The sequence below is a fragment of the Mixophyes fleayi genome, chromosome 12 (assembly GCF_038048845.1).
Source record: "Mixophyes fleayi isolate aMixFle1 chromosome 12, aMixFle1.hap1, whole genome shotgun sequence".
Taxonomy (NCBI): Eukaryota; Metazoa; Chordata; class Amphibia; order Anura; family Limnodynastidae; genus Mixophyes; species Mixophyes fleayi.
In genome coordinates this window covers 6,171,872-6,186,720 of record NC_134413.1, presented here as the reverse complement: position 1 = coordinate 6,186,720, position 14,849 = coordinate 6,171,872, and the positions used below count along the sequence as shown (strand labels likewise).

The 14,849-nt window shown below is 39.4% G+C and overlaps 1 long non-coding RNA gene across 1 annotated transcript in view; it reads right to left on the bottom strand.

Annotated features, from left to right (window-relative positions):
- Positions 1-877: 877 nt before the first annotated feature.
- LOC142109170 (uncharacterized) overlaps positions 878-14,849 on the bottom strand; it is an 81,030-nt gene continuing 67,058 nt past the window's right edge. Inside the window, exons 4-5 of the long non-coding RNA XR_012680300.1 lie at positions 12,008-12,059; positions 878-1,232 (exon numbers count right to left, since the gene is read on the bottom strand). This is a non-coding gene — a long non-coding RNA (uncharacterized LOC142109170). The remainder of the gene's footprint in view (positions 1,233-12,007; positions 12,060-14,849) is intronic.

Below are 14,849 nucleotides of genomic sequence, written 5' to 3'. Positions count from 1 at the left end.
TATATGACTAGTAAGAATAGGTCTCTGTGGCAATGTTACTAATATTGCAGACACATAAAGGAGATAACAAGGCCGGCTCATGCCCACGGCAGCCCAGAGTAACCTCGGAGCTTGACGTGGTTTCTTCTTGGGACCCTACCCCAGGTTGCAATGCCAGCTTAGGCTAAAGTTGGTAGTGCCCACACAGCATGGACCAAAATGAAGCCTTTGGTTCATGCAGCCACTTTCCCCTGCCTATAATAACATAGCACCATCCCTCTCTGCTATAAACCACAACCCTCGAAAAGTGGATGTGGACATTCAACACACACGAGGGGGGGGGGGGGGTGGTGGCTAAGTTAAGTAGGGTCTGTGCCCTCTTGCTGTGCAATGAGTGCCAGGGGAACACGCCTCCCAACCGTCCTAACTAATGGAACAAAAGTCCTGACCAAGGCAACTATCCTACCTCATACCTGCCAACTCTTCAATGTTGGCTTCTGGGAGATCCCAGGAGGAAAGAGGACGTGCGGGGACGGGGTTCGAGAATGGCATCACTTTTGTAACCCTACCCCCCAGCGATGCAATAATGCTAACACGTCATTTTACCTCAGGGGGGGGCAAAATGATGCAATTCTCCAAAACTGTGCCATGGGGGCTCCAAATGCTGTCCCCTTCACTAGAATGTGGGCAGATGTGGGAACTGAGAGACCTACCCTGAATTCAGAAGTCTACCGGAGAGTTGGCAAGTATGTGCTACCTGGTCAGTGGGTGCCCACAGTGGATGAATATTGGTCCCACCAACAAAATGGCTGCCTCCTCTGCAGGTGACAGGTCTACTTTCATTTTCACATGTAAATAAAGAGCACTTGCATTTTAAAACAACATCACATTTACTCATTCAAAAATTCTACTATCCTATTCCAGTCTAGTAATAACATGTTACATTTTTTTTCCCCATGGCGAGATATTTTTAGCCGCATACAATATCCTCATTAAACACCAATCTTTGCATCTAGATATTCCCCACCTGTATAAAAGGACTTCAAAGCTTGCTTCCTGGTAGATGACACTGATTAGCGCGCTATGTTAACATTTACGATACTCTGCGGATTTTCTTTTGATGCTTAATGCAAACACCACGTTTTCACAATTATAAACAATCTCTGGATTCTGAAATGCTACATACTGATTAATTCATGTCATCTTTTATTTCTTCTTCTCCTTATTCTGTGCCCGATGGTCATTTGCATCTCCTTCAAGAAAAAAAAACCAAATAAACATCTATAGTTCATATTAATTAAAAAATGCAGTAAATGAAGTATATTTTCATAGCGCAGAATATTGCAATCTGTTTTACAATAAAATTTTCAGCTGCAGATCCGGTGAATGAATTGAGCCATTAAATGAATTGAATACTATGTGACTGAGTAGGAACTATTCTAACCCAGAAATTTCGGCATTTGCTGAGGCAGAGATTAGTAACAAAGTAATTAACAGCCCTCAATGGGGGGCAGGAATTATCATGTCAGGTATTAAGTAATTTAACAACTGTCATCATAAACCTTACCCCCACCACACATGTCAAACCTTGCCTCTGTTTGGCAAGGGCCGAAGTCTCTGGGTCAGTATTTGCCACCAATAACACGACAAATATTTCTTCCCCAAAAAATTATTTGATTTATGGCTTCCATCAATTAAGAGCCAAAGACTGCCAACAGGAAAGTATTTCAGTTCTTTCCTACATGATTAAACTCTTGTGTGGATTTAAAAAACAAGTAAATCCACTGTGATATAAATACGTACCCAAAGCTGTATATTACTGATCTGAATAATAAGCCCACAATAATTGCAATGTTTACACTGAAGTAAACTTACTATCCTGCTTCCTTTGATTCTTTACAACAGGCTACAGTGTAAGGAAGGCGGAACAGTGGAGGTCAGGTGACAAGCTTGAAGACTTTCTCTGCACATATACACAGTGTAGATTCCTACACAAGGGGCGGGGCCGGTGATGTCACAGCAGCCTAACTGACTGAAACATAATTTTTCCTATGTATGTAATGAAGTGGGAAGGTAACACTGTATTAAACTTTTAGGGCCTGATGCACGCATTATTAAAAAATACATTTATGAGGATGCTCTTAATGTCTACTGAACATACAATACATTTTTACAATTGCTCCTGTTTGCAAACACATGTTGTAGAATGCATATGAGACTGTCATCGCTAGTAATTACGATTTAGGGCTAGATTTACTATGCTGCGGGTTTGAAAAAGTGAGGATGTTGCCTATGGCAACCAATCAGATTCTAGCTGTCATTTTGTAGAAGGTACTAAATAAATGAAGGCTAGAATCTGATTGGTTGCTATAGGCAACATCCCCATTCTTTCAAACCCGCAGCTTAGTACATCTAGCCCTTAGACTTTTAGACTAGCCCTGTGGCTGGAGCAACGGCAGAAAAAAAAGTAACTTTGCGAAGCCCAGAGATTGATCCGTACATGGCTTGTACACTTGAGTTTGGCACACCCTTGCTATAAATTAAGTAGAGATAAACGTCCCTTCCCCTCCTCGTTCCCTCCCTGAAATCGTAGGGGTATGCACAGAGCAATTTTGCGTACGATATGCTCAAAATTGAATCAGGTCCTTACTGTTGCAGTGGAAATTGAGGGTAACACTGGACAGTATATTTAACCTTCATGACATTATAACTACATCAAACTCTCCCTTTTCATTTTATCTCCATTAAAATGAATGGGTATATTTTGCTGGCACTCTTATCATTCTAGGTAGAATACCCGTCATTCATTCTACTCAAGTCTTTTATCTCTAAACACCCTCCTCCCTGTGTGATGCCAGATTCTGCTGTGCAGCACGAAAAGTGTTTTAGAAGACGTTGAATAATAATCAGGTAAAATACAGAAATATAAATTTTATTTAGATCTGTCCTGCAGATTTTTACCATACCGAACCACTGAGCAGTTGTATCCACATTGCATGGTAAAGCCTGGTAATTCTATCAACTGAATACCCACTAGGGTTGCATGAGAGTGATTGCTTTAAAGACATAGCTGCCCGATTGAACCAGTTACTTGGGCTGTATACTGTACTTTATTCTGGCTATGGTCGATTTAACAGATTATTTGCTTAATCAGCCACATCTGAATATCCAGTTTACAAAACTTAGGATACGCTGCCTCCAGTATCTGACTGAATAATTAGCTGAGAAGACTGAACGGTTATTTTAATAAGCAGTTACATAAATACACTTTTACTGACAAATCAAACAGTAACATTCAAATGTCGAATTTCATTATAAATTCATACTGAATAATCTGCTCATGTCTAAGTAATATATATCTGTAGAATGTCATCTTACTAATGGCATAGACAATAGGGAGTGGTGGGGAGGAAGGGTCATACAATCAACATATTTGGCCCAAACATAGATTTTTTTCAAAACAACCTGGAAATTTTGAGATTCAGTTTAGAGTAATCAGCAATGACTGACTAATATTGTCCACTTTATTTCCAGACACTGATGTGCAGCCTTGGAACTGCCTGGGATGCAGGCTTAAAGGTTTTGATCAAAATATGAACCAACATCTCATGTTTTCATTTTGCTATATACACACATATATGCAGTGTTAAGGATAAGCACTGACAACAACTGTGAAACTGCCTGGCCTACTCTCAACCGCTTCAAACTCCGGTTAACACCCCCTTGCACTAGCTAAAGGGGGTATCTATAAACTGTTGGTGTATATATCACTTGCTTCTTCATGCACAGTTCCACCACCAAATCTTCTTAGTCTGGGTATGTATGGACATGGATGTAATTACCAGGGGCGACTTAGGGACCCCTGGTAACCACACACACTTTGCACAGCTCTGACACACAATAAGATTGTTCTTTTATATAAAAATATTTACTTTAAAAATATATATTTTCAATATATGTACAATTAGGGAGTTTGGAAGCTTTAGTATCTAGACAAGTTTGATATTATGTTTACTATTTCTAATAGACTACAAAATTCTATTTATAAACTCATCCTAATTCAATATAAAGTATGTCTAACACCTATGTATCGATCATATCACAATAAATTACTTTAGAATGGCCTAAGAATAATACTATATTACTCTCTTCACTTAGATTAAATGTTAACTCATTAATATTATAACACACTTATAAATGAACAGTTCACAGTATTTATTATTGAATTATCCCTCACTTCCAGGCCAGGCTGTTGTTGGTGCACTTATAATACCGTTGGTAGCTTCTCCTTTAGTTATATGTAGATTTTATTTTCTTCAGATTTGTATATGAATTCCTTTTCACTAATGATGTAGATGATGTAATTAAATGATATATATCACAGTCTCTGAAACAAATATTTATACTGATGAATATGATATATTGAATGGATTTAAAACCCAGTCTTTTAATTTCCTGACACAGATGCTAACTCTATAGTTTCCTTCCACGTCAGGTTTATGTTACATAATTATATGATAATTTCTCAGGTTTACTCACAAGCACCAGGGTTTGACGATACATTTACTGCCTTTCTCATTGTTTTTGCTCCCAGAGGTTTTTTTTCACAATGATGTTTCTCCTCACAGCTGCTTTGTCTTCATAGATAATTCTCTTTACATATATATTTCTATTATTAGATGTTTTCCTCATAAATGCTGCTCTCTGCAAATACAGACTTTAACTTATACATCGCTTAATAGATCAATCTCAATAATATATATATATATATATATATATATATATATATATATATATATATATATATTTGTCTACTCACAGATCTGTCTGCCTATGCTTGGAAGAGGTCCCTCTTTTGAGAGAAGAGTGGGGGAGGAGTGGGAACCTAGGAGGAGAAGGGTGACCTGTCATTACCAGGTCTCCTTCATCTCAAAGCCTCATAGCAGCTACACCTCCTGCGGGGCTGGAAGTTCCTCTACTGGGTTTGACTTATTTTATAAGGTAAAGGTTCCTAGTGAATTGATAATCTGCCCTCACAAGGATATCAGTTTAACCCATAAAATGGCAGATTCCGCTATGTGTAGATAACAAGAGAACTTTAACGCTGACAACCCAGAAACTGTAACATACCTACTGCCCAATATACTGATCTTCCAGCTCTGGAAAACCAGAATGTAACTGTTGTAATTACATTATCTATTATCTAAGAGGAGCTATCTTTCTTTACACACTAATGGAATGTGCGATGAGTCTATCTCCCAACTCTCATTCTGGACACTTAAAATAAATAAAAGGTATCTGGTATAATTAATATCCCTGTTGCAAAGATTTTTTTTTCTCTTCTTTTTTTTCGCTATATGCCAGAGAATCCGAAAATATTAATTCACAGTGAAGGGTGCACTTTAAGGAAGAATTAAAATGTCCCGCGTACAACGACCTGCGGGCAAATGCAAATCCTTGTTTTTTAAACTCTCAATCAAGGAATTACAGCAGAATCTCAGAGCGCTTTGCTGAATATTCATAGGCAGGAACAGCGCCGGCAATCCTTAAGGTTCAGGTGTGATGGATTCTCTCCGAATCTCTCTCTCTGTTCAGATCACAAAGTGTTAAGGGACTTTAAGATGAAAGCGGGGAAGAAAAGCAGAAGACACCATCCACAAAGACCATTTTAGTGTCAAGTTAAATGCACACAAATAACAGAGGATGATCTTTTTCATTGGCCTAACATTTATCCGGTAATATCCACACGCTTTTTAAACCATTGAGACCTCCTCTTCAGGTGTTCATTTGAATAGAAATCGCTGAGTGAGTGTTTTTATAATTGATCCCTCGAGTGCTCGTGTCTACTCCTCTACAACCATCATTTTCCCAACGCTGATTTTTTTTTTCTTACATTGCTGCTCTGCAAAATTAGAGTTTTATGCAGTTTTTCTCTGAATGTTAACCCTTTATTTGCAAGAGGTCTTTAATGGTAACGGCAAGAACCAATCAGCACAAGGGTGTATTCTGTCTGCTCTATCCGATATAAAAAAAAAATGCCTCTATCATCACCAAACAACCTGCTTTAATGTACACTAATTAAAAAAAAAAACTTTTGGTGCTAAATTACCCATTACTGAGGGTTTTTTTTTTGCACTTTTCTTGTATCTGTGTTCTGAAAATAATGATCTCTGCCTGTGCTCCTCACATGACAGAAACAGCCCAATGCAGTAATCATCAGCTTATTTCTGAAGGCAGCGAGCAGAGTGATGGACACTGCTGGAAGTACAATATGGAATGTACACAGTTCTAATAGATGTTGTATGATCATGTCCAGTGGTCAGGTCATGTTGGAGGTGTAGTGTCCTATGTCTGTATACAGTGTAATAGAATTGTATTATGATCATGTCCAGTGGTCAGGTCATATTGGAGGTGTAGTGTCCTATGTCTGTATATAGTGTAATAGAATTGTATCATGATCACGTCCAGTGGTCAGGTCATGTTGGGGGTGTAGTGTCCTATGTCTGTATAGAGTGTAATAGAATTGTATTATGATCATGTCCAGTGGTCAGGTCATGTTGGAGGTGTAGTGTCCTATGTCTGTATACAGTGTAATAGAATTGTATTATGATCATGTCCAGTGGTCAGGTCATGTTGGGGGTGTCCTATGACTGTATAGAACGCAATATAACGTTTTTGGTAGTATTAATGAGTTTATTATTCAAATCAAGTAATATAAACAATTAAGCAAAACTTAAATACAATGATTTCTGATAAGTTTTAAGGCTGAATTCTCAATCATATCATTGGCTCCAGTCACGATGGTTAGACAATCAGTTGTTATGTTAGATGACCACACTGAAACTCTAACAGGTCTATTTACTAAGAAATTGGTGATAGAGTCGGAATACTAAACTGCGGGTTTGAAAAAGTGGAGATGTTGCCTATAGCAACCAATCAGATTCTAGCTGTCATTTTGCAGACTGTACTAAATTAATGATAACTAGAATCTGATTGGTTGCAATAGGCAACATCTTCACTTTTTAAAACCCGCAGTTTAGTAAATCTAGCCCCGTTTCTACCTGAGACGGAGCTTTTCTGAGTTTGATAAATCTACCCATAGAGTCATTTACGACCCGCAAAAGTGCAAACTACTGCGCACAAATGCTTGTTTATGTCGGCACAGACCTATTATATCCAGCTTTGTGTGTAGGCCCTTGGTACTGATTAACCAGCTGAGTGCACCTACTTTTGAGCCACCATGTGGAAACAAGTTTTAATTTTGCATGATGGGAAAGGAATAAATGTTTTGCATGTATTTCATGTTTCCTGTTCTTCACAACCTTTTTCTCCCGCACAAAAGAAGTTGAATTTTCCCGCCACCTTATAATTGAACGTATTTTTTACCTTTCAGTTGCACTTCCACTTGTTTAAGCCCACAATAATGGCCACATGTAATAGAGACATTCCTGATGTCACCTCACACATGATTAATGTGAGACATAAATCACGCTGAACTAAGCAGTGTTTTAGAAAAACGTAAATGTTGAAATTGATGAAGGGGGTGGTTGGAAGGAGGAGGGGAAGACGGTTTGAACTGGTGCGGAACTGTGGCTTTGTAAATGACCTTACTGTCATGAAGTCCTAGGGAAATCTGTTTCTACATCAGATACAGTCCACCGAACCTCATCGTCACATCTGCATGTGCTGCAGTTCGATTTTCTGAGAGAATGGAGCAAGGATTAGATGAAGATAAAACAGTTGGTATTTCTCAGTCAGGTCTGTCCTAGGTTTGGCTAATGGCAGCAGCTGAAGTTTCTCTACCAACGCCTGTTCTGTCTGGATGAAGTGTCTGGAGGAGCGCTCTCTCTCCAGGGGTACCGCAGGGGTTGGCAAGTGGGTGCCCCCATCGCAACCCTCAGTAACATGGCCGAGACTTGCTCTCACTTGTACATATTACCCACTGTAGGTTTAGTTACAATTAGTTACAATTACTATTAGAGTGCTCATTTTCTACTTGTGTATAGGCTTTTTCCTAATCTTTGGACTTTAATTGAATTCTTCACTCTTGACTTTTCCTTTGTTTGACCTTGACTTAACCCTTTGACTTTGTGCTGCTGCTGCTCTCTGGTTGCTTCTGCTGGTTTTTTAGACTTTGCTGATTCTGTATTGCTGCGGATCTGGCTCCTGACCTTGGTTCTTTTTCATCTTATCTTCCCTGTACATTGTCTGTTCTCAATATCTGAGTAATCAACACCAATATCTCTGTGCAGAAGTCCTGTGGGCAACAGAGTACTGGTAAGCATATCTAGCTGCAAGTTACAGAGACTGCAATAGGCGAAAATTACCATTCACGATTTGTGAATATTCACAAATCGTGGATGGAGAATTAGGTGTTTGGACTGTCCAGGCTCAGTCCTCAATGAAAAAGTTGTTTCAAGTTCCACACATAGAGGGTTCTGGTTGGGCATTGACCACAGAGCCCCAGCATTGGGATGCAGCAATGCTAAACACTGTGCCACCGTGCTGCCCCATGAAGCTGATTGGCTGCTGTTTGCAATAAATGCATGTGGGAATAATGTGCAAACTAATTCTTCCACTTCTTCTCCATCACCTTGATCATCACGATGGGCGTTTGTAAATATCATAAAGAGAAAGGACCAGATCCTCACTGTCGCCCCCTTGTGGTCAAGAAGACCATAGTTTTCTCAGGGAGAACATTGAAGGGCATTCAATGAGCTTCAGCCCTTCTGTATGATTTATCCTGCAGCTATGAACAGTCACTGGATATTTCTAAATTCAAGGGACAGTGCCAGGTTTTAAAGATTTGTCCCTGTTTTTCAATACTGAGGTGTGAGCAAAAATAAGCAAAAATTCTTACGTTCAACATCCCGTAGAGACGCATCGTGCAAGGTTCCTATGGGAACTTGCGACTAATTGAATCAGCCCCTAAGACACAACATTAGAAAACATAAGTTATCACAGAGAAGCATAGACTGATACCGACCATCACGTGGCAGCATGTATTGAGCAACCTTAAGTAAATCAGGTGATCACATGTCAACATATGGTTTTCATATTTCTCAACATTGCTGAATAAAACAATGCAACAAAATTGATCATATCCCCTATCTGCCTGGGTCACATCTCGGAGTGGCTGAGATACACTCAGTCTGTGCTGCCACGCCCACAATGTGTTGCAGCCACACCCATTCCAATAGCCAATGACTCTTTTGTCATTTAGACTTTAGACATATGGGCATCACTGAGCAGTGTACGGTATTTACACAAGAGTATACAAGGACATAACAAGAAAATATCATCATCATCATCATTTATTTATATAGCGCCACTAATTCCGCAGCGCTGTACAGAGAACTCACTCACATCAGTCCCTGCCCATAGGAGCTTACAATCTAAAGTCCCTAACATACACACACACACACACACACACACAGACAGACACACAGACTAGGGTCAATTTGTTAGCAGTCAATTAACCTACCAGTATGTTTTTGGAGTGTGGGAGGAAACCGGAGCACCTGGAGGAAACCCACGCAAACACGGGGAGAACATACAAACTCCTCACAGATAAGTATATGTTGTTACTGCATTATATATTTGTACTATATAATTGATACTATATAATTGCTATTATTTAAGGATATTTTAAGCCACCTTGTGAGTTCCATGACCATGGAAAGGTCCAAAAGCCGCCGGCTAATTTTTGTTTTATATTGGTGACACATATCCAAGGTTCTATATATTTATATTTATATTGATATATCTATATTATATCTTTTTATATCTATTTATACTAGGGCAGAGATGTTCCTGACAATATAGAAGTTTTCCTAATGAACTCGTCAGAACTCACCAATTATACAGATAGTATTTACAGGAATTTTTTCCAAATAATTGTGTATTTTATAGTGATATAAGCTTTAATGGGATAATATATATTATGCATCAGCCATACATTCTGCAACAGAGCAGAAACCTTGGTAAATGGCTAATATGAGGGAGTGAAGTGTCTATTAAAGTGTTTATTTCTTTCTTGATAAATAATACTTCAGCCAGGAGATTAAATAACAGACTGTAAACGAGGGGTTAAGGTGGAGGCACTCGCTCACCGGCTCCCCGCTTCGTTCGGCATCGTTCATATTTCACACTGATTGAGCTGTCCGGCTGACTGGAAAGGGTTGACAGCCAAGAGGGGTCTTGGTCAGAGGAGAGGAGGTCCCCGGCCAGCTGGTAAGGGAACAGTTACGAGCCAGGTAATTATTGCTCAGTGCATAAGACTAAAGCCTCAGAGACAACGGTATACTAATGAAACACAAATGGGACATCTGTGCTCAGGAGTTCAGTTAAGCATTGAAAACAGAACTTTGCCAAGAGTTTATGCACTTGTGTAAGCAAATAGACGCCTTTAAAGGACGCTGGTCACACGGCAGAGAAACCCTGTTCAGCAAATTACTCTGTGTTCTGTGTTTTTGTTGCAAATTTAAATCTTTTATTCTTTTAAATACAATATTGTGAGATTCTGCAGCTCAAAGATCTTGTGCAAGGTTTTCCCCATTCTTTTTAGAATGGAGCTCACTTTGAAATGGTTAATATATATTAGTTTTTATTTGTACTTTAAAGGACAGAACCATTTACTGATGAGCGTAAGCAGGCTTTTCGTGAAGCATATAGTGGCGGAAATCCATTATCTGAATTTATAACTGAATGCAACCTATCAAATCAGTAGGAAGCGGTGAGATCACAGAAGCACTACCTTAGAAGCACAGAGGATGAAGTTATTTGGTAGGAGGGACCAATATTTAAATGTAACACAATCTCACTCGCTTGAAATGTCTTTCTACACTGGAACTTCTTTTGCCCAATATCTTCAACCCTTGGCAACACCAGACAGCCACTGATGAGTTATATACTACCAGACAATGGCCTCAATACAGAAACTGGGGAAGAAGTCTAGAGAAGTAGAGAAACCTTTATTAAATACTTGGCAAGCAGGTTTCAGTGAGAAACTAATGTTGGCATCACTTCCTCATGGCAAATCCTAAGTTGCCTGGATCGAAGGTGCCCAAACACAAGGATATTGGGCCTCTAAGGCTACCAGCCAAGCAACTGGACCTACGTCGACAACCACACACAAATGAATGTCCTCTTCTTACTGGTCCCAGTTAGTGTGTGCATCCAAACGCAACAACAGGTTTTATTCATTGTTCAACCACAGTTTTCAACACTTCCGGATGACTTCTGATAACGTGTTGGTCATGACTAGATGTAGTCTTGGGCCACTTTGGTATAAAACAAAAAATTACCAAACTGGCCTTTGCATTCTAAATATATGGGAATAAAACAAGTTCCATGATGTCTATATAGTAGAGTTCTTCTGGATGGATCCATGGAGCTTAAAATTAGGGACCTGAATTAAAAGAGGGTAGTGTCCATTCCCAAATCCATGACCAGATACTTTCAATCTTTTCATATTCTGTAGACCATGGACTCCATTTACTAGGCAGGGGGCATGGAACGCTCTTCTTTGCACCATCGACTATGGATGTTCTTCCTTTTGGGAAGATGTCCATACAAACAGCCCACCTGCGAGATAGCAACCTCAGGAACAGCTGACAGCTGAGCTACATTTTGGTTGGAGGCCAAAACTGAATCTCTTCCACTGGGACCATAGTCAAAGCTGTGACACACTTCCACTCACTTCCTTATTAGATTGGAACTATGTTAGATCAATATCTTCAATACCTGGCCACCACTGGGCTGGAGCTGATGAGTGACCTTCATACAACCATCCAAGGGGCCTCAAGACATAAACGGTGGAAGAAGTCTAGTTGGATGTACTCATGAGACTAAGTACTCCCAAGAGCTGGAAACCTAAAAGACGATCAGGTCTACACAACCGTAACAATACACGTAAGTCTTGTGTTGCGTCACGTTCTCCTTTATTATTCAGTGTATCTAACGGAAGATTATTACCCATTGACTATGCTTTAGATTTTGCTCTTTAAACCCTTTTGAGTTCACTTACTTGTAGCATGATAAAGAAAGTGATGTAAAAGATTTGAAGGTCCACCTCTAATCTGAAATGAAAGAAAAATGAGCAAGAAGAGGATTTTAACACAGGGGAAAATTTCCAATGCACACTGTATAGTAGAATGATAAAATATCAAAGGGGCACACATAGAAATCCATGGGCACCATTGTACCCTTCATTTTTTCTGCATGCATTCTATCCTAAAATAGCCTGCAAACTATATTGTACAATAAATAGTTAGCATTAAATGCCTCCTAGTGGTCATAAGTAGCACTGCAGCATTTTTTAACTTTCATAGCATAGACAATGTAACTTAGCCAAGGGGGGGGGGGGGGGGTGGTGTTGCGGGCACCAGTATTGTCCCCTCTAAACATGGGTAATTCAACAAAAAAGATCAACAAAAAAGTTACTTTTGGGATAATTGCTCGAATTGATATTTGCAGTGTGGACTGGATGTTCTCTAATTACCACTAGTTTCTAGGTGTGGACAACTTGTAGAGCCACTTCAGGTAAGACGAGAGGAGCATGGTTCATGGGTTGGAAGGTGCGGAGATGTTTCAGACATTATTGTGGTTTCTTAATACATAGAGTCTTCCCGCCAGCTATATGTTTAAATGACCATTCAAAGGTTAATTCTGACACAACATTTGGGAGCAGGTGAAGATGTAATATATTTTGCATCAACATAAGTACATTTTTTATCAGCGTATTTCTGTTTATTTTCATTTTCCGCTGCCTGGCCTGCCCCGTGACGGCCGCCATATGTCCCTTTGTTTAGAGAGCCGGTAAGATCCGTGTCTTTCCTTTAATATGAAGAGGGACAAGGACACTCACTGAAGACGGTTTGCAGTAATTAGACCAATCTCCCTGAGCAAAAGGTCTGTTTATGTCACCAGGCATCGGGTTCTGAGAATAATTAGCTGTTGAATTTACGCCAGACAAACTGTGATATTTCATGATTAAGGATTCATTTTTCATTTTAATAAAAAAAAACAAAAAAAAAAAAAAACACCTAAAGGATGTCTCCAGCGTAAAGTTCATAATTTGAGTTATTTCTTTTGATTCCTAGCAAAAAAAAAAGATTAACTTGTCACAAAGCACTGAGGGTAATTACCATTTAACTGAAAGAGGATATCTTCCACGAGTTCTCTATACACTTGATTGTATGATAGTATGCGGCCAACGTAGCCTGTCTCAATTATACTATTACTGAGGGAATGTCAGGTAATCAGGAAATGAGGCCATTGCCTCATTTGGGACATGGTAAGACAAAACCCTATAGTCGATCATCAGTATTAGAATCGGCCATTGATTCATCCTTGTGTTCTCGTATGTCTTGGGTTTGGTCACCAGTGAGGAGCGATATTACTTTTTTATGAAGAGTTATCACTTGGTAGGTCTTGTAGACACTTCTCACCAGTCAAGAGTTGAGCCCTCGGTCTCTTCTAATAAATGGTCTTCACTGCAGACCAGAACTAGACTACTGGTGAACAAGTATTGGTGAGACAGCCAACGAGAAGAAGAAGCAAGTAATTGGCCCCAGAGAATGAGGATGAAGGTGTTGATACGAGAACGTTGAGATTTATTGTGTTCATCGGCCTTTGTAAGTCTAACTCATGCATAGAGGGTCATCTATTTTGGTTTATGTTGTTGGAGAGTTAGTGTACTGTGATTTTTGTAGGGATATCTGGTACCAACTGACTTTAAAGGCCATGGCCTCACTTGCCCCCATGGTCACTTGGCCTCAATAGCTCCCTGCTGTCTCTCTCGTTCTGCTGGGCGCCCTTTTCGTCCCATTGTACAAACTTTCATAAATATTTGCATATGAGTTGTGAGCATTTTAATAGACAGATGTTGTCATTGTAAGTCAAAGATACACATCACTGATTAGTACAGAGGACAACGTTGTAACATTTCAAAGATTGTTAAAGATGTAAGGTTTGGGGAGGACCAACAAGGGATATGACTATGTAAAACAGTGGGTGTGGTAATAATAGAAGAGAAGTTTTTGTAAATTTTTTTTAACAGAAGTATCCATTTAAAATTTTGCAAACTTGCACTGTATAGAATAATAACTTAGCATTGACCAGGAAACTATGGTAAAAAGTACGTGTATAGTACAGCAAACAAGGACATATTTAGTATGGAATGCATAGCACAAAGCACGGTACGGTGACATAGTTAACAGTTATCAAGTGTGGCATGGGAAATATAAATATACTTAGTGTGTCGTGCCACAGTACAGCAATACGTTCTTAGCATCCACAGAATGGAAAAATAAATCAGTGCTGTGCATGCAATCCCAATGCACAACATATATGAACTTACTGGTAGGTTAATTGGTTCTGGCAAATTGGGAGTTAGTGTGGCAGGTACTGATATTGACTATAAACATCTTCATTAAAATGCTGTGGAAAATGTGAAAAAGAATAATGTCCAATGTACACACCTATGGAATCACTCTAAAGACTGAGACAGCCTTGAGTGCTTATTTCCAACAGTGAAAGGTTCTGGTGGCTGGTGGTTCTGTAATGTGGATACAAGGTCAATGTCACATAATGGTACAGAGTGATTATCTTTACCCAATGTTGCCGTATTTATCTTCTGATGGGATGGGCATGTTCCAGGTCAACAATGCCTGATTAATCATCATAACACTGATATTGTCCATAGATCTCAACCAGAATCGGGCATTGATCAGATATAAACTGCTGAGAAAGGGTTTTCCCCCAACATCACAGTTGAGTCTTATGGAAGACCAGTGCCGTACTCCAGACATTGGTAGACTATGGCACATGCAGGTCGCACATCCTAATAACTTTATACTGATGATGAT